Genomic DNA, 26495 nt, shown 5'->3' with positions numbered 1-26495 from the left:
CCAGGCTAAACTCATGAATGGCTTCCTGAAGGTCCGTCTCAGTGTTGCCTTGGATCAATTTCATCCATTGTTCTTGGTTATTATTAATTATAATCATTATATGGGAGCAGGTGACAGTGGATGGCTCACTAAATGATTACCTGCTCTGTTCATTCCCTCGGGCACCTGGCATTGACCACTGTCAGAAGACAGGATACTGGGCTAGATGAACCTTTGGTCTGACTCAATATGGCCATTCTTATTGTTCGTACTGTGGCAGTGCCTAGCTCAACTAGCAGGATCCATCATTGCTGGACAGCCAAGATGTCAGACCAGTAGAGCACCGGGACCTTCTCCGCCTAGTCTATCTTCAGAACCATCATGCTGGCCCCTGGGGCTGGTTTCAGGGCCAATTCCCAGGTAGTTTCCAGCTTCCCAGATCAACTGCAGAGTCACAGCAAGACTGGAAATTGGCAAGAGTCGGGACTTGACAGGCAGGGCTAGATTTTCATTTAGGTATGGGCCCCTTTTCACCACTCTGGCAGTGCAAAGGAGCCTTAGTATAAAGAGAATGAATCCCATCATCATGTTAATGATCAAACCAGGGCCTAGAAACCTTGGTCTTGCTTCTGTGAAAACAATCCCTTATTGCCCTCCTTATCTCACGGAGAAGGCTCTGATCAACAGGAACCTCATGCTAGGAATGGCCTAATCGAGGTAAATTAGCATTTTATCATACGATATTAGCATTTAATCCTATATTTATGTAGCCTGCTTGAAATACATTCCCCACATGTACTTTACAGTAAGTCTCTCATGCTATGCCAGCTCCACTCTGTTTTTATCTGTACAGAATTGAACTTGTACCTGTGACAGGTGCCGAGTATGCTACATCTTTTGATCATCACACAAACCGCTCATCCCAAAGTCCTTTAATCTAAGCAATGCAAGGAAAATCCTGTGCACTAGCTTTATGCTTCCTCCAGCGCCCTGAGTTTAAACAGGAGGCTCCGCAGCTACAGATCAATGGACCTAATTTGTTTGTCTTTAACTTTCATTGGTTTAAAGGAAAGCTGCTTAGCCCAGCTGTCTGGAAGTTCACATGATGGGAAGTGCCTCATCACCACTTAGTGATGGGGGAATTTGGGTTACATTTGAAACTCATTGTAGTTCTTGAGCCAATCAGGTAATTAAAGACTATTAAAAAGTTTGCAACAAATTATTTCTCTGTCAAATTTTCACATCTTTTGTGGCTCAGAAGCTAATTGTGAAGTTCTCAAATATATCACTCATTCTCCTGCTCCTGGAGCTAGGCTTACACATTTCAGATCACCCATTTCCAGCCAGCCCAGTCTCCAGATTGACCAGGTATCCACAATTAATTCACAGATTTCTTTGGGAATTCCGCACCCTACCCCTCACCTCATGAACTGCTCCAGAACATTTTATTGTGAATATCACAATAAATTTCAATATCAAAATATAGTGATTGATGGTGTGCTGGTCAATGATGTGAATTGTGGTGGTATTTATGTTCCCTTGTTGGATAACTGAGGTAATTAACCAATATGGCATGCACTGGGAAATTATGAATTCCGAATATTGCAGTCAAATATACTGTTCAAACTCCACTCTCAGCTAATATTTTGCCTTAACATTCACTTTTCACAAGGATCCATGTCTCCAGAGCTCAAGTGATTGTTTGCAGAAAGCAAAGAGGACAGGGTCAGTAATAGAGTCAAATTAAAATGTACTTACACATTTGTTGAATAATTGTGGCAAATCCTTTGCACTATTTGCTCAGGTTTAGAAATAATCCCTGTGAACGAGAGATGGTGACCTCTGACAGCAGGGAAACTGTTACTCTTAGGGGCCACTGCCAACTGTTAAAGTTCTAAGTGCAGATTCTGCTTTACAAAAAAGGAGGATGAGGGGGTTACAAACACTCAGTAACAGGAATAGAGTTGTCTTCGTGAATGGTGTCAAAACCTGCTGACAACAGGGAAACCATTTTGGAAACCTAAACCCAATGGCTTGGTGCTAGTGCGTGAGAACCCGACATGAACAAGACTTTAGAAAGAAGGGCCGGCCAGGTTCGTTGCACTGATGAAGCCGAAGAAAGTGGAAACAAAGGCCAGATTGGGAGCCCCTACCCATCTCAGTGACGCTTCCTCAGACAGTAGCCCACTGGCATCGCTGGGGCTCTTGCAGACGCACTCATGAGGTCAAGGAAGGGCTCCTCAGTTTGGTTCTGTATTATGTTTTCTCCTGTCCTCCCAGCTGTGAAAAGAATGTTGCCATCCTTGCTCCCAAGGAGTAGTATCTTACTCTGTGAGGAGCCCTGCTGAAGACAATGGGGCCGCTGGGAGAGGGAAGTACCAGTAGGACTATTCGCAGCTACTCCTCAGTGTGAGATGGCGGATGGATCTAGCCCTAAGGCCCTGGAAGTAACACACAGGCCAGGGTTGTTTTTTAATGCCGAGGGCCACATTTTGGAAAGGTTTAGCCACCCACATGCTTGCAGTGCAAGTCACGTATTTGCACACACTCATCCTATTTGCCCCCAAGGCTTGTGGTAATTGTGCCTGCCAAAGAGATCCACAATCGCACCCCGAAGCCTTTGAAAACCTGGCCCCCAATTTTATTTTAACAATGTCTAATTAAAGACTTTGTTGGCAAACATAATTCCTCATATATACAGGGTGAGAAAAGTTACTTGCTGTGAAGGCCAAGATTCCCATGCTAGGTAAGATCCATCCTGGGCAAAATATGTCCAGTTCCCTTTAATGCTTCAGTCAAAATGGTACAAGAAAATAACAAAGAATTGACATGCTATGCAAAATAGCAAGGAAACCTTTTTTTCCATTACAGTGGTCACAGGCCATTTTGCTCTTCGATAGTGACAAGGGACCATTAGAACACAATCCTTGATGCCTGCATATCATAATGAAAATAATATTTCTTCCAGAACTGCTACATCAATTGTCTTTTTAGTAACCTAGGAAGTGCAGCTGCATGCAAACTGTGGAATGGTACTTCACTCAATCTGTTCTCCGGCAAGATAAGTGATAACTTCATAATGTAACTTTCCAGTCTGGTAAATAAGAAGTAGTTACAACATGATTCTGTGCTTTAAATAGAATTGTATTCCTGAGAGTGAGTAAATCAGTTCCACTGTAACTGGGGCAGGCAGACTGGTTTGGATAAGTTCAGAGGATCCTTCTCCCCAGCACGCCGCCTGCAAAGCTGGAAGCATATTTTTCAGAAGTTGGGAAATATTTGGGGCCCCAATCCTGTTACAATAAAGGCAACGGCAAAACTCCCACGGAATTCCAGTGTGCAGCACCAGATCCGCAGTGCATGTGAGAGGAGCTGCCTAAGGTTCATAGGCTAGTGCCGGTATGGCAGAGAAGAGGCAGGATTTGGCTGGAATGATTATAAAATGGAATCTTTATTGAGGCAGCTGGACAAGGACAGACCCTACACTTCTTTTTGGCTCTCTAGCTGCCAGACTGCCTGAACAAAGCACCCATGGAAGGGGCTGCTGGCAACACTACACACAGGACGGTGTACCTGACCCAATCCACTCACCTTCCTTGTGTGCCCTTCCTCCCTGCCTTACCCTTCCCACTTGGGGGATGGCCCACAGGGAGTGCAGGGACTGCACTGTGACCACCCCTCATGGGGGGGATCCATGGCCAGGTGGCTCCTAGCATCAAAGTGCTACCGACAGCACTTGCAAGAGGAGCTGCATCTTTTAAATCCAGAGTGAGAGCAGAGCCAGGGCTAGAGGGTAGCAGGACTTTCCTCTCCCCGGGGAACTGACCTGGGTATTAGAACATCCATTGTGCAGTGTGGCTTGCTCTTGGGAGCTTGGACTCTGTGTGTATGTCCGTGTGTGTATCTCCATATATTTGGAGTTGTTATGCAATCAGTGACTGGTTAATTTCATATGCTACCTAAATTATAAAATCCAAGAGAATAAATTAAAAAGGACATTTGTGATAAGGTTTGAGTTTTATTTTCTATCCATCAAAATGCCTGTCAGCAGAGTCCCTGCCGGCTGTACAATACACAGAGAAACAGTGAGATCAGCAGTAAAGTCTGTTACTCACTTTGAAACCACTGAACTTCCCCAAATCACACCCAGTCAGGCAAAACCCTGAAAGAGGAGATGGACCTTTCAATGTGCCCTGGAAGTCAGCAGGCTTGGGTTCTGGTGGACGAAATTTGGAAGCAAATTCCACTTTCCAAGTCCCTCTTCCAATAATGCCTTATCCCACCCCTAGACATTCAAATTTAGGGACTAGGAGTGAAAATTCCTCTGCTGACTACAGCTGTGGTGAGAGTGCAATGGGGACAGAGACAGCAGTCCTGGATAGCTAGGACACAGCCCCCTTAGGACCTTGTTGTTTGGTGTCAACACCTTCAATTGCACTCAGAAACTAAGAGAAAATGAATGCAGCCTGCAGAGAAAGGGTGTAAAATGTTCTCTGCAGCTAATGTCATCCAGCAGAGGCACAGATACATTCTCCACCAGCTGCTGCATCCAAGGCACATTCCAGGATAGTCTCATACAGCCAGCATCCCAATCTAGACACAACAAAGGCATTGGTGAGGGGCAAGTGAGAATGGTGATGGAAATAACCTTGCTATAAGCAGATGAACTAAGGCATTCTTGCTCCTGAACACCAATGCCACCTGGATTCCCAGGAGTAAGAAGGACCCCAGTGAATCCCAAGTTGCAAAACTCTTGGGCAGAGGGTGGGTAAACTGCCTCAACAGTGAGATCAGACACTACCCTACAATATTTTTTAGCTTCCTCCCCAACCGCATTAATCCCCCCAGTTCTGTCTGGATGGTGCTTCAGGTAACTCGCTCTCATGCGAGTCCAGTCTCCAACAGCCACTGAAGAAGCAAAGACACATCCTCATCTAGGAGCCTATTTAAAAGGGGACATGATGTTTTATCTCACCTACCTTCTGGTGACACCACAGCCCATGTGGGTTTGGATAAAGCAAGAACCCAGCCAAACTTTCACTCAGAACTCAAGCCAGTCAATGCTCACATAGCTTTAAGGGACAAAAGAAGTTCAGTTCAGTATTTCTGCTACCCCATGTCCTGGTGTGCTATTGCACGTGTCCATTCTGCAGGCAGCGGAAGTGCCAGAATGCCAGGAGAGGCTCTCTTGTGGCATTGGAGCCTGACCAGAAGCTGCACCTTCTAGGACTCTTAAGAGACAGGCTGTTGTGGCAAGATTTCTAGCCCCTATTTGCCGACTCCAGTGGCTGGGGTGATCATCCAAACTTCGGTCTGTTTATCTGAGCCAGTCAGATCTCTTGAGCCCGATGATGTTCTCTGTCCATTGAATACAAGCACCAGGCTCTCTCATCATATATGGTTTGGTTTAACAACAGTCCCTTTCTAAACACCTCTGAATATTCCAACCCAGTGCATCTAATCCATCTATCTAGGCATTTATGCTGTACTCATCACCCTGGTGTCCGAACACTGTGAATCCAAAGACTTCTGACTCACCATCATGGGGTAGCTAGCATGGATGAGTCTCTGGACAGGCCCCGCTCTGCCATAATTCTAACGCCATGGCATTGTGCTGATGCTTTTGCTCTTCATCCTAGTCTACACTTTGCTTCATTGAGCAAACTCCTAACAAACATCATTGCCTCTGCTTACAGTAAGCAAGCCCCAGCCTCTCTGTAGTGCATTGCTGACAGCTCCTCATTCCTCTTCTGGACCGAGTGACTGCGGAGAGGAGTAACATCACCATCCATGACATCAGAATGATGACACAGTGCCAGGGCCACTTACAAGCTGATAAACAGATCAGCCAGTTGGAATGAGAATGCCTATGAAATATGTTTCTCTCTGTCTTTCTCACACACGCACAGAATGAACCATCTACCTTGAGAAACAAATAATTCAATTTGCTGCCGGATTTCCAAAGTCTTTAATGAAAGTGCTATTTATTTAGTGTCGTTTGGTAATACATCCACAATGACAAGCTCTGGGACTAAATAATAACTCGACTGGCAGCACAGTGCAGGGAATAGATGCCACTGAAATGTGAACGATCTGTATTCCAAAATATATTATTTCAGGTTCTAGTTTAATTAGAATTTATTTTAAGCAGGTTTTCATCAACTAATGAAACTACTGTCAGTGATGGACAACTGCTGGGCAAGCTCCAGTAGATTTTAATCTCTACTCAGCGCACACAAGCAGTGAGCATACGGGGAACCCGAGGAAAGTCTATTAAAGATAGACAGCAATTTAAAATTACTCATCTTAAGAGAGTATCGATGCAGTGGGGAAGCCATTACAGAAGAGAAAATTATATCATTAGATAACTGATTCAAATTCAGGCCTCACCTTAAAAAAATAAATGATGTTGTATATAGCTCGTTCCACTAACTACTGAAAGGGGTTTCTTTTTTACTGGAGAATTATGTGTTAGAACATTTGTATTATTGTGTGCAGTAAGTTTTTAGGAGATCACTGTCAAATTACTGCCATCGGGACGAGTGGGGAAATTTACCAGGTCATAGTGTGACAGCTGCTTGAGATTGTAAGTGTTCCTGATGGCCTACAAACAATCCAGGTACTGGAGCCCTTGGGAGAAGGAACCAAAGAAGACAGATGCACAGACACATCTATCTTAGGTACTTCTCTGGCCTCTGTTGCCGTAGTATCTGAGCACCTGGTAACCTTTGATGTCATTTAGCTTCACAACATGCCTGGCAGGTAGGGAAGTGTTACAGACAGGGAAAAAAGTGGCTAAGTGATTTGCTCAAGGTCACACAGTTAGCTTAGGGCAGAGGAGGGAATTGAACCCAGATGTCCTTTAGCGAATGCAAGGGCGCTAAGCACTGGGCCATCTTTGCTCATTGTGAGGGGTGGGGCCATATTATTTGTTATTTGCAAAGATCTGGATAAGCACCTTTTATCTCCCAACAAGGTTGTGAATCCAAAACGTTAGCAGGAATCAGCCAATAGACTCAGAGCGGACACGTCGTATCTGGAAACAATCTGTGGTTGGGTGTTTGATGGTGTTGGCTTTGGTGTTGGGTGTTGTGTCCACCACATGAGGTCACCACCGCAGCTGCAGTGGCCTGGGGCAATGGAGATGTCAGTGAAAGCCTGAAAATGGAGGGGAAGACTTTCATAGGCACATGGGGCAGTTAGGTGCCCAGTTCTCACTGGCAGTCACTGAGAGCTGGCGCCTACCTGCCCTTTGAGTCTCTGAAAATCTCCCCTCGAATCAGGTCCCCACAGCCGGTGAAGGGTGCGGGTCTCCTTCTCAGGGATGCCGGGTCGCCCTCTATATTCTACCGCTGGCAAGATCGCAGGCCCCAAGCGAGCATTCAGCATCACTAACTGGACTTAGCTCAGCATTACTGTGCTGTTCCCGGCTGAGTGACTCTGCAGTCACCACCTTTGTAAGGCTATGTCTACACTGCGAGCTGGGGGGAGATTCCCATAGCTCACAGATGTACTCACACTCGCTCTCTTCTGAGCTAGCGTGCTAAACACAGTAACGTAGCAGGCAGTGGCAGCAGGGCTACTCAAGTAAGTATCCAAGGGGTCCAGGAGCTCTGTACTCGGGTCAGCTAGCCCGTGCCACTGCTCTCTACCCTACCATGCCTAAGCTACTATTTTTAGCATGCTAGTTCAGAGGAGAGCTGGCACAAGTACGTCTGTGGGAACTCGGATGCGCACCCAGAACTCCAAGGGTAGACGTGGCCTAAGTGTTCTGTAGACATAGGCAATGGTCCCGTTAGGAGTCCTAGGTGGGAAAGGGACTTGGCCCTTTCAGGGTTTGTCCACACTGCAATCAGAAGTGTGACTGCAGCACCCAAGCTAGCTTTGCTCTAGTTCGCTCAAATCACACTAGCAGGATTAGCCGCTTGGGTACAAAGCTATGGCCTTGGGCAAGCTTGTACAACCTGCCCAGGAGTGAGAGGCTCCTGAGTCACATGGAGGGGTGTGTGGGTGATGTGAGGCACAAGCAGCTGGCACTTGTTCAGGAGGAAGGATCGTGGCACTCAGAATCTCGAGGTGTTCTTGAGGTGCTGTCAAGATATTTTGGGTTGGCCTCGTGGCTGACGCTCTCACCACATTGTTCAGAAGGAAAGCGGTTACCATGGGGTTTTTTTTTCGGTCAGGCCTAAGTTTCCAGTGTTGGAAATAATCAGCCATTGTGCTAAGATCTCAGGTTAGGGTGCAGCTGATGGTATGGAGGTTTGTGTGCTGAACAGCTAGGGCAATGGCATCCACGTGACACAATTTTCTCGACTCCGTCGCTGGTATATCCATAGTGTATAGATTAAAAATTGAGCCCCAAGGGATGCTAAACCAAGATCAAAATCCTGCAACCCTCTATGGAACTGTATCATGACCCTCACACCCAACCTCGATGCTGGGGCTCAATGGAGAGTCACATGGAGCATTTCGACCACTCAAAACAAACAGCTCATCGTTAACCCTGCTGAGGAACCTCTGAATTTTGATTTATGTAGGAAAGACTGGTGCAGATTGAATCACATCAGGACATCTCATAGGAGATGCAGACAAACTCCCTTTAAATGGAAGATGAGGCAAACACTTGTATGCGATTGTGGTCATCAAGCAAAAATGATGGAGCACAGCATATCTGAGTGTCCCCTTCATTCTTTCACCGGGAGCCTAAAGGACATTCACCAGCTCATTGCAGCGGCAATGTGCTGGCTATCAAATCTAGATACAAATTTCTAGTTGTGGCCATCTACTCAAGCCACATGAAAGAAGACGACTTGCTACTTTTGGAAAGAGAACGTAGCTCAGAGTCGGTGTTTTTTCCAACATTTCATGTTATTTCCTTGTGTCTTATTTCAGAGCAAGGCTTTAAGGGTTTTTCTTCTTCCACTGAGACCGCTTGCCCAGCGGAGTGAGCTCGGAAAGGTGTGCTTTGTACAGAGCCATCATAAACAAACCAAATACATATTGCAAGCGTATTCCTCCCACTTGTCTGATGTCTCCTTCTCAGCCCACTGCTGCAGGCTGCTGTTCCAGGCACACCTGCTCCCCTTGGAGAAGGAAAAGGAAACAAACATGTCTGACATTATGGGGCTACTGGTGGGGCTGGTACTGACTCCAATATTCAGGTTCCCTGATGCTTTCCATTATAAAAGGTTCTTTTGCCATTTATTTGAAAAGCACTAACCCCAGCCCTGCCTGTAGCAGGCCCTTGCAGTTCAGCAGGGGAAAGCTCTGGGACTAGTGATGTGCCTTTCGCTTGTCCCATGAAATCCCTAGCCAGGTTTTGCTGAGATAAAAATGACTGAAAATCACCATTTCCCACCTGCTGCTTGTGTTGGCAGCCTGCGGCAGGCATAACTGAACGTGAACATGCTAAGGCTGGCCCTGCGCTGCCACCAAAGTGCAGTCACTGCCAAGGATACCCGAGAGTTGGCGAAGCAGCTATAGAGGCAGAGGAGGTGGACTGAGCTCAGCTGAGCTCCCACTTCCCATTTACATGCCCCAGATCCCAATATATGGCTCCAGCATCCCATTCCCCTTCTCCTTTGGGGACAACGCAAGGGGCAGGAGCTCACCCAGCTCCCATGGGGGGAGAAAAAACCTGGGCCATCCTTCCACGGCAAATCCACCAGACCTTGAACATGGCCCTAGTGATCCATGACCCCTTCTGGGGATGCCACATGGGGTAGGAGCACCCCACCTCCCATGGAGAGAGAAAGAATTGAGCTGGGCCAGTCAGGGCTTTCCCACTCACCAGCCATTGCCAGGACCCAGCACATGGGCCTTCTACTAGCTAATGTGATTATAATTAGCCCTGGAACTGCAGCTGTGTGACAGAGCTGAAGAGTCAGCATTGAAGAATGATGTGTGATGTGGAGTTTACAATTATATAGAGAATTTATTTGTACCTTTTGCCTTTAGGAAAAAAACAACCAAGGAAATTACATACAAAACTTTGCTAAAAGAACGTTATTCTGTTTGCAAAGTCAAGCAATCAAAAGGTAGGAAATACAACTTTCATTCGGACCCCTCGTGTCTATGCCTTATAGGACAGGCTTTAATTAAATGAGCACATATTATTTTTTCCACAGGATCTTGTCTCATTTGGGGCACAGGATGGATGAGGAAAGGAGCAGAATGAAGGCTGCATGGGCAGTCACAAATCTGGCATTTCTTAACATTTCCTGTTCAGCCCTAGGAGAAGGCCAAGGATTGCTGGGATGATTTTAGCATGAATGTGACAAACCCAAGAAGGATAAGTGCAAGGGCTGGATTCACGGCTGTCCCTGGCCCCTTTGTGCCAGCTATGCTACATGGGGCCTGTTAGGAATGGAGCAAGAGATCCTCAACCACAGAGCCAGTTCTACACAGCCCCATGCCATCCTGCAGGAGCCCAGGGCAGGGAAATTCCAGGGCAGGAGAGGGGTGTGTCAAGGGTGGTGTTGGCCGGGGAGATGCTGCCCTGTTGCAATGGCAGCTGCGGCCCAAACCAGCTCCCAGCAGCCCCCAAATCAAGGTGACACAGCCCTATGTTAGCTTCAGTACCCTGACAAGGATAGATTCCCCTATGCATACTCCTGGGAGCCAGAAATCCAACCCCATTCCCCAAACATAGCCAATTTCTGCTCTAGGGATCATTGTGGGGAAGTTCTGTTGTTTGTGTTGTACAGGAGGTCAGACTAGATGATCACAATGGTCCCTTATGGCCTTGGAATCTATGAGTCTATAAAAGGCTTGGACAGAGTCAGATATAACCTGGTTTTCTTATCTCTGGTCTTAATCCAACCAACCTCCAACCTTCCAGCTGTGGGAGATTTTCCTCAGCAATGCCTAGAGGTTTACAATTCTCAGTGATTCTTATAGCAACAAAGTCTCTAGAAGGTCACAGAGAGGTAGCGGAGTTAGCTACTAGCGCTGCACGGTCTGTTCTGGAAATAGCTTTGCAGTGACTTCAAGGGGAAAAGAGTTAGGTGGGTTTTTTTGTGGCGGGGGGACATGTGTGTGATGTGACTTTTTTATTTTGGTGGAATGAAATAGAGTTTTTTGATATAGTGAATATTTAAATGCTGGGAATTCGCAGAACAGAGTAGACAGCGACTGCCTCTTGCGATAAGAAACATTATGATTGTTGTGAAGAATTCTTTTAAGATTCCATCTTAATCATTCTGCTATTGAAATGGAAGAATAAAGTAATAAAATTAGATATTTTGAAAAGACTTGATTAAAAAGTAACTATCCTACCAGCTCACGAGTTTCTACTTCCTGTTGGATTTCTTCCCACTCATCCACTTTCCTAGCTGCAGCTCTCTCTCCTAATACTGCTAATGAAGGAGACACCTTTTTCCTCTCATACTCTGGCATCTCCCCTCTTTGGGCTTTCTCTCTAGCTCACTTCCTCATTGCCTGCCTCTCAGAGCTGTCCCCACCTTTGTCCCTTCTCTGGGCACTCCTCTTTGGTCCTTGCACTAAGTATTACCCAGGTCTGGCTTCTGCCCCATTACCTGGGAACTCCCACAATTACCTCATCACCTTTGCCCATGTCTGAGCAATCTCCAGCTTGGCCCATCCTCAGCCATTCTGAGCCATTTTCATGTGGGTTATCACCATCAGAGGTGGGACTCACTGCCAGCAGCCTGACAGACTGTTGTGAGGGGATCCAGCCTCTGGATTCCCAGGTGTTTTAAACTTCGAGTCTGAACAGAGTCCAGGCTTTCCTCCAGTCTTGAGGACCTGAGTATACTCAGGCTGATGACCTATCTAGCACCCCCTCTTGAGGGCTAGCTATGGCCCTATGGCTTAGCAGCTTAGTCCCTAGAGCCAGTGCTGACGCCTCAGACTCGAGTTGTAGCTTAAACACACCATCTCCCAGATTCCCACTGTAGGGGGTGAACCTTCTGGGTTAGTTTAACTCTTTCTGGGGGGCTTGTGGTAGTTGTACACATAACACACACGGACACTTCACACAAGGTTCTCCCACACTGATGATGTTTACTTAATCACACAAAAAATACACTGCTCCATACAAAAAGAATAAACCCTGCATGTTTTTCCCTGCCTCCATTTCCTCACCACTCCCAAGCAGCATTTGGGATGGGGCAGAATCCCTGCGGTTGTCCCGAGTCCTACTTCAGTGCCTGCCTTGTCCTAAAACAGGGAGCGTTATTTCCCCCACCCAGCTACTCCCACCTGGGCTGGTCCAGGCTCTTCCTAGTGCTGAAACTTGCTGCATGTCTTTATCCCTCTCTCCCCCCGCCCTCGAATCTTTCTTTAAACCCCTGATTGGTCACCTGGCATCCTTTGTTCTGCTCCTGGTAAATTTCTACTCTCCACATTCCCCACCCCCCCATAAAAACGTGGGGGTAAAACTGTTGTTTTCTAGGCCTGAGCTCACCCCTTGTTCCCAAATATTTTTATTGCGGTGGCTGATCACTGAGCTCTCACAACCCTCTGTCGTCCCTGGCCTTGGAGAATATGGCTCAGCCCATGCCAGAAATAGCTAAATTCATGTTTAGAGGGTGGTATTGACATATTCATGGTGCTGCAGTTTCTAAATAACTTGGTGATAGTAGCCAGCATTCCCCAATGGTACAACTAGACTCCCCCCATCTTCCCCTTCTGATTTCACAGGCTTGCAAAATTCCACCTATTTCAGCCCAGCCTGGCGCTTCCTTACATCTTGGGCCAGACCCTTCTGAGGTGTAAATCACCATAGGAATCAAGGGAGCTATGGTGAGCTCCTAATCTCCTTGCTGCTTTGGAGGATTGTCAGAGACTGTGGGTGAATCTCATGCACAGCCCAGCCCGTCATGCTGAATTCTAACATGCTCCCTTCCATGGCAGCAGAGTGTGCTGCTGCTGGCACCAGATTCTGACTCCATGATGGGGCTTGGCAGCAGCAGCTGGGTTGGCCAGCCGGACTGCCTTCTCCTTGCTATTATTGAGTGTCTCCAACAGTGCCCACAATGGGGCATTCCAAACATAAGAGAAGGCACAGTGCCCACTGCAAAGACCCTCCTGTCTGACAGACAGAAGGGTGAAGGGAAAAGGCAAGTGAGACAGAATGGATCAAACAATGGGCTTTTAATTTTAGAATCATAGATATGTAGGACTGGAAAGGACTTTGAGAGATCATATAGTCCAGCCCCCTAGATCAATGGTTCTCAACCTGTTTATCATTGTGGGCTGCAACAATAAACATTGCGTTCCTCCCCACCCCCCAAAAAAAAACCCACCCAGTCCCCTATACCCAGCATCCCCACCCAGAGCAGGGCCAGGAGCAGACTGGGCAGCTGAGACCCAGCCCCCCCATGTGGAACTGGTCAGCTGGACCCTGCAGTGGGGCCAGATGCCAGACTCTAAACCCTGCAGTCCGGGGCCGGGCAGCCTGCAGCTGAACCTGGACCCTGCAGCATGAGGCCAGACACTGGACCTCGGGACCCCCCACACATGGAGCCAAGCAGGTGGCAACCAGACCTGACCCCAAAAGCAGAGCCCCACCTAAAACTTGATGGTGCTGCAGCACCCAGGCAAAACTTTAGTTCCCAATGCCCTCCCTCGCCCACAGACCTACCCACAGACCCACTGTCCCTGCCCCCCTTGTGGCACTCACCAGTACCCTGCTAGCAGGAGCACTCATGCAGGCTGGTAGATGTTGTCTCCCCCTCAGCCAGCCCTGCCCCCTTTCAGACCAAAGCATTAAATTTAGAAAAGTTTTTTTTAAGCACACAGCTGGGCCACAGCTATGTGCTAATTGGTTGAGAACCTCTGATCTAGACCATCTCTGACAGGTGTTTGTGTAACCTGTTCTCAAAAACCTCCAGTGATGGAGATTCCACAACCTCCCTAGTTAATTTGCTCCAGCACTTAACTACCCTGACAGTTAGGAAGTTTTTCCTAACGTGCCACCTAAATCTTCCTTGCTGCAATATAAGCCCATTGCTTCTTGTCCTGTCCTCAGTGGATAAGGAGAACAACTAATCACCCTCCTCTTTATAACAACCTTTTACACACTTAAAGACTGTCATCATGTCCTCCCTCCTTCTCTTCTTTAGCCTAAATGAGCCCAGTGTTTTTAATCTTTTCTGGTAGGTCACGTTTTCTAGACCTTTAAGCATTTTTGTTGCTCTCCTCTGGACTTTCTCCAGTTTGTCCACATCTTTCCTGAAATATGGTGCCCAGAACTGGACACAATACTTCAGCTGAGGCCTTATCAGTACTGAGTAGAGTGGGAAAATTCTTGCATCTTGCTTTCATCACCCCAGCTAACACATCCCAGAATGATGATTGCTTTTTCTGCAACACTGTTATATTGTTGACTCATATTTAGTTTATGATCCACTATATCCTTTTCTGCAGTACTCCTTCCTAGGTAGTCATTTCAGTTTGTATTTGTGCAATTGATTATTCCTTCTAAGTGGAGTACAGTACTTTGCATTTGTCCTTATTACATTTCATCCTATTTACTTCAGGCCATTTCTCCAGTTTGTCAAGATAAGTTTGAATTCTAATCCTGTCCTCCAAAGCACTTGCAACCTGTCCCAGCTTGTCTCTATAGCTGGGACATAGCTCTATAGTTGTCCCATAGCTGTCTCTATGCCATTATCAAAATCATTTATGAAGATATTGAATAAAGCCAGTCCCAGGACAGTTCCCTGCAGGATCCCCCTCGATATACCCTTCCAGCTTGACTGTGAACCACTGGTAACTATTCTTTGAGTATGTTTTCCAACCAGTTGCATACCCACCTTCTAGTAGCTCCACCTAGGCTTTATATCTCTACTTTCCAATCCAGACTGGAGCTGTTGTCAGTATTTGTGCTGCTTCTGCAGAGATAATTCATTTTCTTACAAAGAGATGGAACTAGAGTGGTGCGCTCCTAATAAAGCCAGCCAGTGTCCCTCCCTCCTGCTGCTTCCCAGTCTGGGTGGGGCATCTTGTGCCTAAGGTCTGGAATGGAGACAGGGCAGGAAGTGCTGCATGCTGAGTGGCAGGGAGGGGTGTGGAATAGTCAGGGTCTGAGACATTCTCTGGGGAAGTTGGACAGAACTGTAATGACCCTGCTGGCTTATTACTGGGCACTGCCACTGTGCTATCCCCAACATCCATCCAGGGGACTGCTCTGCAATCCCTCCATCACAGGAAAGGGAAGTGCTGCCAGAGGGGCCAGGCATAGACAGAGGCAGATGTGTAGGAGCAGGAGCCATAGCCTACAGCCTGGGAGCTGGCTGTGGAGAGGAGGCCCGGCAGCCTGGGATTTGTGAGTGAGGGACTAAGTACCAGGCTGGAAAGCAGCCTGTGGCTTGATACATAGGAGCAGCCTGCAAACAAGGGGCTGTGTGGAAGTGTCTGGCATCCTGAACCGTGCTGCCCCTAGAGGCCAAACTGGGACCCACTGCTCTTTGTTTAAAGCTATCGTGCCAAGGGGAGGTGCACTGTGGATTGCTGGCAAGAATCATCACTCAGTCACTCCTGCTGGGGCCAGCCTCCCCCTTCCGCACACATCCTCCCAGCTGCCCAATGGTTCACCTCATAGAGAAGAGAAGAGAAGTCTCCCAAGCCTGCTGAAGAGTCCAGCACTCACTAGTCCCTGCTCCTCACTCCTTTCCAGCAGCACTGCGGGTCAGCCAGACAGGAGCCCATTGATAGCTCCCCTACTGGCCAGTTTGGAACTGCGCCTCCCATTGTAATTTACCTGTTGAATCAGTGAGTTTCAAATCTCCCCCCAGGAGATAAATATCTCTGGATGCTAGGTGGATAAACACTTATCCCATGAACTCATGAATCCATTCATCTCATGAATCCTCATTCTTTTATGGCCTTAGAGGAGCAAAGCAACTCATGATGGCAAGCCTGGGGCAGAGCTGGTCAAGCATTGTCAAAATGAAACGTGAAAATGCATGAAATGCATACTCAGACCCCTGTTGGGAAAATAACACAGCAGGGCATGTATTATCCAACAAGTTACTGGACTACATTGGAGACTTTTTATTTCAGAAGGTGAAGAAAGCACCTAGGGGAGAAGCTGTTCTATATTTGATTTTGACAATTAGGGAAGAACTGGTTGAGAATTTGAAAGTGGAAGGCAGCTTAGGTGAAAGTGATCGTGAAATGGTAGAGTTCATGATTCTAAGGAAAGGTAAGAGGGAAAACAGCAGAATAAATATAATGGATTTCAAGAAGGCAGACTTTAGCAAACTCAGGGAGTTGGTAGATAAGATCCCAAGGGAAACAAGTCTAAGGAGAAAAACAGTTTGAGAGCCTTGGCAGTTTTTCCAGAGAGACATTTTTAAGGGCACAAGAGCAAACTATCCCACTGCATAGGGAAGATATGAAGAGTGGCAAGAGACCAATGTAGCATAACCAGGAGATCTTCAAGAGTCCTACAAAAACAATGGAAATAGGTCAAATTATGAAGGATGAATATAAACAAACCAAACAAGCATGTAGACAAAATTAGAAAGGCCAAGGCACAAAATGAGATGAAACTAGCTAGAGATATGAAAGATAAGAAAACAGTCTACAAATATATTAGAAGCAAGAGGAAGACCAAAGACAAGGTAGGCCCACTACTCAATGAGGAGAGAAAAACAGTAACAGTGTGATGGAGTCCATGGGGTGCAGCCTGGACTGTGAGACTGCTGAGCCCTCCAAACCCACCAACCTGGGCTGGCTCTCCCATTGTGATGCTGATGTCAAGCTACAAGCCTTTGACAGGATTGCATTTACACAGCCATCCATAGGCATGGCCATGTCCAACTGAGTTACATGAAAGATTTCCTAGCCACTCATGAATCATCAATAGAGAGACTTCAGCCAATTTCCCCCCAGTCTTGCACCACACAGCTTGTGCTGGTCAGAAGCCTGGCAAGTGTAAGCTTATTACTTAGTTTACCACTTCTTCATAGGCAATTGGACATGCACCAGCCTTTGTAATCTAAGCTGATATTTTCCAAGCACTTCATAGAATATCAGGGCTGGAAGGGACTTCAGGAGATCATCTAGTCCAACCCCTGCTCAAAGCAGGAGCTATTCCCAAACAGATTTTTGCCCCAGATTCCTAAATGGCCCCCTCAAGGATTAAACTCACAACCCTGGGTTTAGCAGGACAAAGCTCAAACCACTGAGCTATTCCTCCCCCCCACAAACAAAACACACTGTTTTAGGTAAAATATAAAATGGATTTGTTAACTACAGAAAGACAGATTTTAAGTGACTATAAGTACAGGCACAGAGATCAGGGTTGGTTACATAGACTGCAAATTAAATCTGCAGTCTATTTCTAACTTTAACAGACTGAGGACAATTTGAATCAAGTAGTGTCTCACCCTAACAGATGGTACAACAAGCAGGGTACAGTTCCTCAATATACAGACTGGGCACCTTTCCTGCCTGAGACCACTCTTCTCCAGTTCAAAGTTTTTTTTCAGATGTTTTTTCAAGTGTTGAGATGGTGACAGGGGAGGAAAGGACAAGTCATGATGTCACTGTCTCCCTTTTTATACCTTCTTCCAGCTGCTAGAAAGATCCTTGCTGTGACATGGGGGGTCAGGCAGTCCCCATTGGGAAAGCAGTCTCTATTGCCTACGTGCCTTCTCTATGAAGCCTCTGGGATAGTGGATAGTTTTCTTGATGGGCCATTAACGCTGTCTGGGCCTCCTTTGTTGCAACTGAAAGGCTGGCTGTGGGCATTCCCAACCTCACAACATATTTCAGTGACACATAGCAATACTTTATAACTTCACACACAATGACTGCACATACATTCCAACTGGATATTAATGTACAGCAGATCAATCTTTTCAAATGACCTCACAAGACATACTTTGTACAACACACATAATTATATGACAGTGGTGAATACGGGGGTAAGAGGTGGTACTTTGAGGTACAGTGTGTCAGAAATAGAAAATGTAGAAAGTGCTAAATGACTTTGTTTCAGTTATCATCAAAAAGGTTAGTAGCAATTGGACGTCTAACAGAGATTGCCACTGAAAATGAGGTACCATCTGAAGCTAGGATAGGGAAAGAACAAGTTAAAAATGACTTAGACAAGTTAGATGTCTTCAAGCTGGCAGTGCCTGATGAAATGCAACCTAGAATACTCAAGGAACTGTCTTAGGAGATCTGAGTTATTAGTGATTATCTTCAAAAAGTCATGGAAGAGGGCAAATATAGTGCCAATCTATAAAAAGGGAAATACAGACAACTCTGAGAATTACAGACCAGTCATCTTAACTTCAGTACCTGGAAAGATAATGGAGCAAATAGTTAGGCAATCAATTTGCAAACACCTAGAAGATAATAAAGGTGATAAATAACATCAGCATGGATTTGTCAAGAACAATGTGTGTCAAACCAACCTAATAAGTTTCTTTGACAGGGTAACAAGCCTTGTGGATAGGGGGAAGCAGTAGATGTGGTATATTTAATAAGGCTTTTGATACTGTCCTGCATGATCTTCTCATAAACAAACTAGGGAAATATAACCTGGATGGAGCTACTGTAAGGTGGGTACATAAGTAGTTGGAAAACCATTCCCAGAGAGTAGTTACCAGTTGTTCATTGTCAATTTGGAAGGCCATTTTGAGTGGGTCCCACTGGGATGGCTCCTGGCTCTGGTTCTGTTCAATATCTTCATCAATTATTTGGATAATGGGATAGAGAATAGATTTACAAAGTTTGTGGATAATACCAAGTTGGGAGGGGTTGCAAGAGCTTTGGAGGATAGGATTAAAATTCAAAATGATCTGGACGAACTAGAGAAATGATATGAAGTAAATAGGATGAAATTCAATAAGGACAAAACACAAAGTATTCAACTTAGGAAGGAACAATCATTTGCACACATACAAAATTAGAGAGGACTGCCAAGGAAGGAGTACTGCAGAAAGGGATCTGGGGGTTATAGTGGATCACAAGCTAAATATGAATCAACATTGTAACTGTTGCAAAAAAAAAAGCAAAAATCATTCTGGGATGTATTAGCAGGAGTGTTGCAAGCAAGACTCGAGAAATAATTCTACCGCTCTACTCTGTGCTGATAAGTCCTCAGTCTGGAGTGTCCAGTTCTGGATGCCACATTTCAAGAAATATGTGGACAAATTAGAGACATTCCAGAGGAGAGAAAAACATGATTAAAAGTCTTGAAAACATGACCTATGAGAAAAGACTTTTAAAAAAAACTGGGTTTCTTTTGTCTAGAGAAGAGAAGACTGAGGGGGGACACGATAACAGTTTTCAAATACATCATAGGTTCTTACAAGGAGGAGGGTGAAAAAATGTTCTCATTAACCACTGAAGATAGGACAAGAAGCCAAGGGATTAAATTGCAGCAAGGGAAGTTTAGATTAGATATTAGGAAAAACTTCCTAACTGTCAGGGTAGTTAAGCACTGGAACAAATCATCTAGGGAGGTTGTGGAATCTCTGTCATTGGAGGTTTTTAAAAACAGATTAGAGAAACACTTATCAGGAATGCCTGCCTTGAGTGCTGGGACTCTACTAGATGACCTCTTGATGTCCCTTCCAGCCATACATTTCTATGATTCTGTGAAACTTGTTTAGCTTGGTTTTTCTGGAACTCAGGTCTATTTCATGAAGCTGGCTAATTTACAGAGAGATGTGAATAATTCACAATTTGTAATTTAGCCAACACATGACACCTTGTTGTTTTTTTTTTGTGCCAAACATCTAGAAACGAGTCCCGATTTCCTCCAAATCATTCCCCACTCCTCCTAGAGTTTGGGCATATTTAGCTACAAGGCCTGGCTCACATCTAGTATTTGAGTTTTTTATTTTTTATTTTTTTTACAGTTAGCTGTATTCCTCTGTTTTTAATATGCCTGAGTGGCAGGTGCACACATCAGGGTCTTGTCTCCTCTTGATGGGCACTAAACAGGGTGCAGACCTCAGAGAGTCTGAGCATACAGTCTAGGCAGCAGTAGCATTCTGGGAGGTAGATATGCAATGGTTTCCCCTAAATAATATTTGAAAATGGAGAAAAACATGAACAAATGCAGGTCCTTACATCTCACTCTTTCCAGATGTAATTGCAAAATATGTTCATTCTGCATTTCTAATGGGGAAACACAGATGGTAATGGCTGAGTGTAAGATGTATCTATTAAAATCTGCTGCTGATTGTTCCTCATAATGGGCTTTGGTCCTTTGAAATATGCTGGAGAAGATTTGCATGGAAATTTCATGATGCAGAGGGTTAGGGGATATATCTGTTAGGCTCTGGACTTATTTCTATTACAGTAGCATGTAGATCAACTGTGATCAGGACTTCACTTATGCTAGGCACTGTGCAGACATATAGTAAGAGACAGTCCCTGCCCCAAAGAGCTTACAGTCTAAATAAATAAGAAACAAAGGGGACATCATCATCTACTTTGCTTCGACCTTTGGTTCATTTGACCCTTAGGTATGTTGTTTTCTGGGAAGCCCATTTACATCTACACTATACAGGACAGGTTGTGCCACCCTTTACTGTCTCCAAGTAACTTTACTCTGAAAACACCTCCGGCAACTTCAGATCCATTGATTGGTTTGTGGAGTCAGGTACCAGTCAGCATGAGGCCCAGTGTAGCAGGATAAGACTGCTCTCCGTGAATGATAACAGGCTAGGTGCAGAAAGTGTGATTTAGAGACTCATATTTGCTACAGGTGGAAAGTGTCTGAGATTAACTTCCTGGCTGATGTGTGGCCATGTGTGACTGGAGAAAGGCAAAGCATGATCTTTTATGAATTATTATTGCCATTGTTTCATGGCTGGAGAAATCAGGCAGGTAGGGAGGAAGGTGAAGGAGAACAGAGAACAACACTTGTTAAGCACACTAAGCTATGGAAGATAGCTAAGAGACCAGAATCAGAGCCCTGTAGAAAGCCCATTGGGGGATCCTGTGTATGGGACTATAACAGGGTCCTCTGCTGCCCCAATAAAGCACAGAGAGACTTCTCTTGCTGCAGCACCCATGGCTTTATTTACACAAGTTCCCCATCATCAGTGATATTATTTACAGAGCTTGCAGGCCTGACAATCTCCTCTCCTACACAGAGTCTGCCCTCAGCCTGGAAACTGACCTTCCCCTGGCCGTTCTCTCTCTTCTGGCTACCAGCCAGCCTTTATAGCCCTTGAAGCCTCAGGCCCACAGGTGCAGCTAATTCGAAAGGTCAGGCACCAGACTTCTCCCCAGCCCCAATTTATTTCCCCTGATTGGGGCCAGCTGAGCAGGGGCTAATTAGGTGCCTTTGCACCAGCACCCTGCTACACACCTCCCCCCTTAAGCTGGTGCCAGGCCTGGTCTTCCTCGGCCTTGCTTTCTTTGGTCTGGGATTTTACTCTGAGGTTGGGCCTCCTGCCCAGCTGAGGGATCCGCAGGAACAACCCCATGGGGCTTTGGCACACCCCACCCACAAAAGGTGCATTGGGTAGGGGGATGGGGCACCCCACAGGTCCACACTCACCTAGAGGTCCTCACACCAGTCACATGGCTGGGTCAGCCGCTCCAGAGGCTCCCCTTCCTTTTCTAGTCAGGGTGATGGCCCAGAGCCCACTGCCCCAAGTCGGTCCCCTGTCTCTGGTCCAGGCCCTCTGTCCTTTTGCTGTTGAGCCTCCCCTTGTTGGGTTTCTTCCACCTTCCCCGGGGTTCCCTCCCCCAGGTGGTCCTGGCCAGGAAGCTCCCTTGGCTTCTCAGTTACTCCGTCATGTTCTCTCTTTTGGCTCGGTTGTCTAGGCTGCTCGGTTTTTCCCCCTGGAGGTTGTGGGGCCTTCCCTTGCTTTGGGCCCACCTCCACCAGAATCTTTCCCTCTCTTTCCAGGGTTCTCTTTCCCTCCTTCTTTGATGGTCGCTTCCCCATGGTCTCGCTCCCCTTCTGGGGGAGGGGGGCAGTCCAGCCACAGGACCAGCCAACCCTTCGATTAGCCCCACTCGCTTCCAGGTAAACCGCCCTTGCACTTCAGGGGGTACCTGGGCCATGGGACAATATTTCCTATCCCTATGGATGCATTCCACTAATATCCATTCCCCAGGGATAAGCCAATGCTGCTTCACTAAGTGCCACTGTATAAGGGAGTGAGCAGAGGCCGTGTCCCCTAGACCCCTCTGGGGCCTTTTCCCAACCCGCACTGGAATAGTGGCCAACCCACACCTCTTTTTCCACCCCCCAATTTTAGTCCATCCACAAAATTCAGCTGCCCCACATTCCATCACTGGGCAGTCCCGAATTTTATGTCCCAGCTGTCCACATCGACAGCATACAAGCTACCCGGGCAGCTAGGGGCCCCCTTGGGCTCCTCCCGTCGCCTGTCTACCAGCTTCGTCCCGGTGTGCTCACCGGGTTTCCTGCCACCCTCTGTGTCCCACGGGGCTTGATGTTCCCTCAGTGGGAAGTCAGCCTCTGCATACTCCTCCATTCTTTTCACGGCAGCTTCTAGAGTGGCCGGCTGATATCGCCGCACCCAAACCCGCACACTGTCAGGGAGGCATTGTATATACTGTTCAAGGATCACTTGATCCATTATCTGTCCCAAGGTGTGGGCATCGGGCCTCAACCACCGTGTTGCTCAGTCTTAATTTTTGAGCAAAGGCCCTGGGTCGCATGCCCCCTGACCTTTGGGCTGCCCGAAACTTCTGCCGATACTTCTCAGACGAAAGCCCGAGGCGGTCCAAAATTGCTGCCTTCACTGCATCATAGTCCCTGACTTGGGCATCCATCAGGGCTGTATATGTGGCCTGTGCCTCCCCACCGAGATAGGGGGCCAGCCGCAGGGCCCAGGTTGTCCAGTCCCATCCCATGCGCAGGGCCACCCGCTCAAAGGTACCCAAAAAGGTGTCAGGGTCATCAGCTGAGGCCATCTTACAAAGGCTGAGGCCTGGGGCCCGGGTGCCATCTCCCACAGCAGGACTCACCAGCTTTTGCAGGAGCTGCTGCTGCATGGTCAACTGCTCCTTGATGAAGTCCTATAGGGCCTTCTGCTGCTTTGCCTGCCAAGCATGTAGAGCCTGCCTCTCCAGCTGGTCGGACTGCTGGAAGGCCTGTAGTGCTTTCTGCATTTCAGTCTGTTGCTCAGTGAGCCACTGCAGGGTGCTCTCCATTGCCACGTCACCAAACTGTGCTTTGGCACAAGGTTCCCAGACAAGCCCCTACTTGTAACAGGCTCCTCTGCTCACCTCTCTTTCTGCGGCCCTCTGCTGCCCCAATAAAGCAGAGAGAAGCTTCTCTTGCTGCAGCACTCGTGGCATTATTTACACAAGTTCCCACCACCAGCGATGCCATTTACAGAGCTTGCAGACCTGACAATCTCCTCTCCTACACAGAGTCTGCCCTCAGCCTGGAGACTGACCTTCCCCCTGACTATTTTTTCTCTCTCTTCTGGCTACCAGCCAGCCTTTATAGCCCTTGAAGCCTCAGGCCCACAGGTTCAACCAGTTCTAAGGCCAGGCACCAGGCACCAGACTTCTCCCGAGCCCCAATCTATTTCCGTTGATTGGTGCTGGCTGAGCAGGGACTAATTAGGTGCCTTTGCACCAGCACTCTGCTACAGGGACACATTAAAACCACAAGCTATCTGGGATGAATGATGCGGGAAGTAAAAACCAGGAGACTGCATGGTTCTTCAGTCCTTGCTTTGAGGTCTGGGTGTGGCTGATGTACATTGGAGAGGAACCTGAATCAAATCCTTCCAGACTTTGGTGAAATTTGGCACTAGGTTCAAATTTTCAACTGGCTCCTGTGACAGCTTTGACAATATGCTGCAATACTCTGGACAAACCTTATGGAATTGAGTATTTTATGAGTCCAGTGTATTAAAAATGCAATTGTTTATGTGTTATTGTGGAATTGTATATAATTTCTCTAGGAGATGCAATTAATGTAATCTCTGGGAAGTATTAGGAACTTCAAAGGATTTGTGGGGACAATACATGTGAAGTGGATTTCCTAGGAAACACTTGGGGTGAGCGGAATGCAGATGACCCCCCACCCATTGGAAGCTTCGCTTCGAGCAGAAAAACATTGTCTCATCAATTTCCTGTGCAGGGTCTCTTTAAAGGCCCAAATTGTATAAAGGCTGACTCACAGATTCATAGGGTTCTTGTTCTGAGCAAAGGGTGTGATGCAAACTACATGACCACCCCTGGGTGGGGTTGGAAGGACTGCTCACCTGCCAGAACCCCTGTTGGAGCTGGGGTGATCTCTGGAAAGTCATTACCATGCATGTCAGTTCTTTTGTTGTTTTTAAGATGCTTTCTTATTATACCATGATAATAAAACATGCGTACTTAGAAAGAGCTGTGCAGTAACTGATACCTGTGCCAATGATACTGTTAACAGCCTCTGAAGAGAGGCAAAAGAAGCTTGCTGAGGCAGCCTGTCTTTTGCTGGGTAGTTAGGGGACTGTGCAGCCTGGAAACGCCCAGTCAGGAAGGAAAGAGACATGTGTCTGCACCCCAGAGTACCAACAGCTGGGGAGCTGGAAGCCTCGAGTGGGTGCACTTGCTGGATCAGAGAGGGGGAATATGGGAGCTATTGCTGTGAAATGTGACAGCCTCAACAGTAGGCAGAACCAAAGCCTCAGTTGCTGCCCCAAACCTCTTGGCTGCTGAGGGAGCTCAGATCCACAATCCAGGCCCTCTCTCAGGTGCGTTCACATTGCTTGTTCCTGTGCACTGTGCTGGAGTTTCACCTTGACCCTAAAGTTGGCCCTTAACATGCTCTCAGGGCCATCCAAAGAGATCCACTGACTTCAGTGGCCTTTAGATCAGGCCCTTGGCGTATGCTGCCTTGCTGGTGCTGCTGCTTCCTGATCAGCAAACATGCTGATCTCTTGCTATTAAAATCAATCACTTCACCAGAGAAAAATTCAGAGCTGACAACTTCCCCACCAGAGCCAGAGGTACTAGCGAGGCTTTCTTGCTCACTCTGGTAACCACCCTATAATTAACAGCATAGAGGATGCTGCTCAGAACCAGCTCTCTAAAACGCTTAGATTTCAGTTTGGGCTACTTCCAGCTCTGGTAAATCCATTAATTACACTTCGTACAGCGGCATTTACTGACAACTGAATGATTTCATTTAGCCTGCCTGCTTCCTATAGCACAGCAAGACCTCAGACAAGCTCCCCTGAGCTTCGACGCTGATTAAGTAGCACTGCTGTGTCTCATTCTGTTACACACACGGCTCACCTGAGGGGAGGATTTAACCACTAATCTTCCCTCTTATCTTCACCCTGCTGCTCCATCCCACTGTCTTTATTGCCAGTGGGGTCAGAAGTGGCATCGCAAAAAGCAGCTGACAGTGGGTTCACCAGTTGTTAGTCTCCCTCACAGCTGCAGTAGGGAATTGATACAAGCCAGACTGACTCTTAAAGGGACACACAGATGTTTTTAAAGGTCCCAGTTCTGATCTGTGATCCGGCAAGGGATCCACATATGTGGTAACATTAGCTGCACCTTTGGTGTTGCTCTTGCATATTTTGTCCTTTTCCCTCTCACATCAGGGGTGTGATTTTGGCCCTTTAATACTGTTTTGGATAAGCCCAGAAATCTGCTCCCCTAAGGAATTTTCTAACCATGTCCTCTCTACAGAGAAAGCCAGATCACACCGCCAAAATGGCAACTGTAGTAACCCCCCAGGAGCGAAGCCAGAAATACACAGAACCGGATTCCAATGCGGGGTTTCACCTCCTGGGTAGATTTGGGAAATACTCTAAATCCTGTGCATAGATTAAATAAAAGAACTGAGCCCCAGTGATGAAGCTAGTAGGGATTCTAGGGGACGAGCACTCGCCCCCTGACAGACTTTAGGTGTATGTAGGATGCCTTTTCAACCATTATATGCACAGAGGCCGCCCTATGCATAGGCAAGCTAGGCAGCTGCCTACGGTGACCGATTTGCCGCAAGCTGGGAGGTGATCGACTGTACACTAGCCTGCTGTGCTGTGGGCTGACTGTCCGTGCGCACCCTGACACAGGAGCAGTAACCATTACTTGAGGCCTTTTTGAAACAGGACTAGCCCAGAGAGTGATAACAAACCTAATGGGCATCAGCAGACAGCACCCAGTGCGCATTTACACACGTACAGGTCAGCACAGACCATGCAGCTGGAGGGCTCAGACCAGTGGGGCTGTTCCCAGGCCCTGGCGGTGTCTCCCTGGACAAGCATGAGGATGAGCACCCCCTCCCCCCATCGAGGGGTAGTTACCAGGTAAGTAGCACCCCTGACCCCCATCTTCCTCCTCTTGTAGTCCTCCTGCAGCTCTCTGGCTGACATGTCCTACCTCCACCCCAGCTGCCCCATCCTGTCCTCCCGTGTCCTATCCCCCCACACTCTAGCCTTTCTGCTATTGCCCCCCCCCCCCCGCTATACCACTGCTTAGCCCTACAGGAAAACCTGCTCATAGGTGGCACAAGAATTGTGGTTAGAGTCACAAAGAGAATTAGGCACCTAAGTCCAACATTTAGGCACAATTAGGCGTTC

The sequence above is a fragment of the Gopherus evgoodei genome, chromosome 14 (assembly GCF_007399415.2).
Source record: "Gopherus evgoodei ecotype Sinaloan lineage chromosome 14, rGopEvg1_v1.p, whole genome shotgun sequence".
Taxonomy (NCBI): Eukaryota; Metazoa; Chordata; order Testudines; family Testudinidae; genus Gopherus; species Gopherus evgoodei.
The sequence above is the reverse complement of the archived record's forward strand: the minus strand, read 5'-3'. Positions refer to the sequence as shown.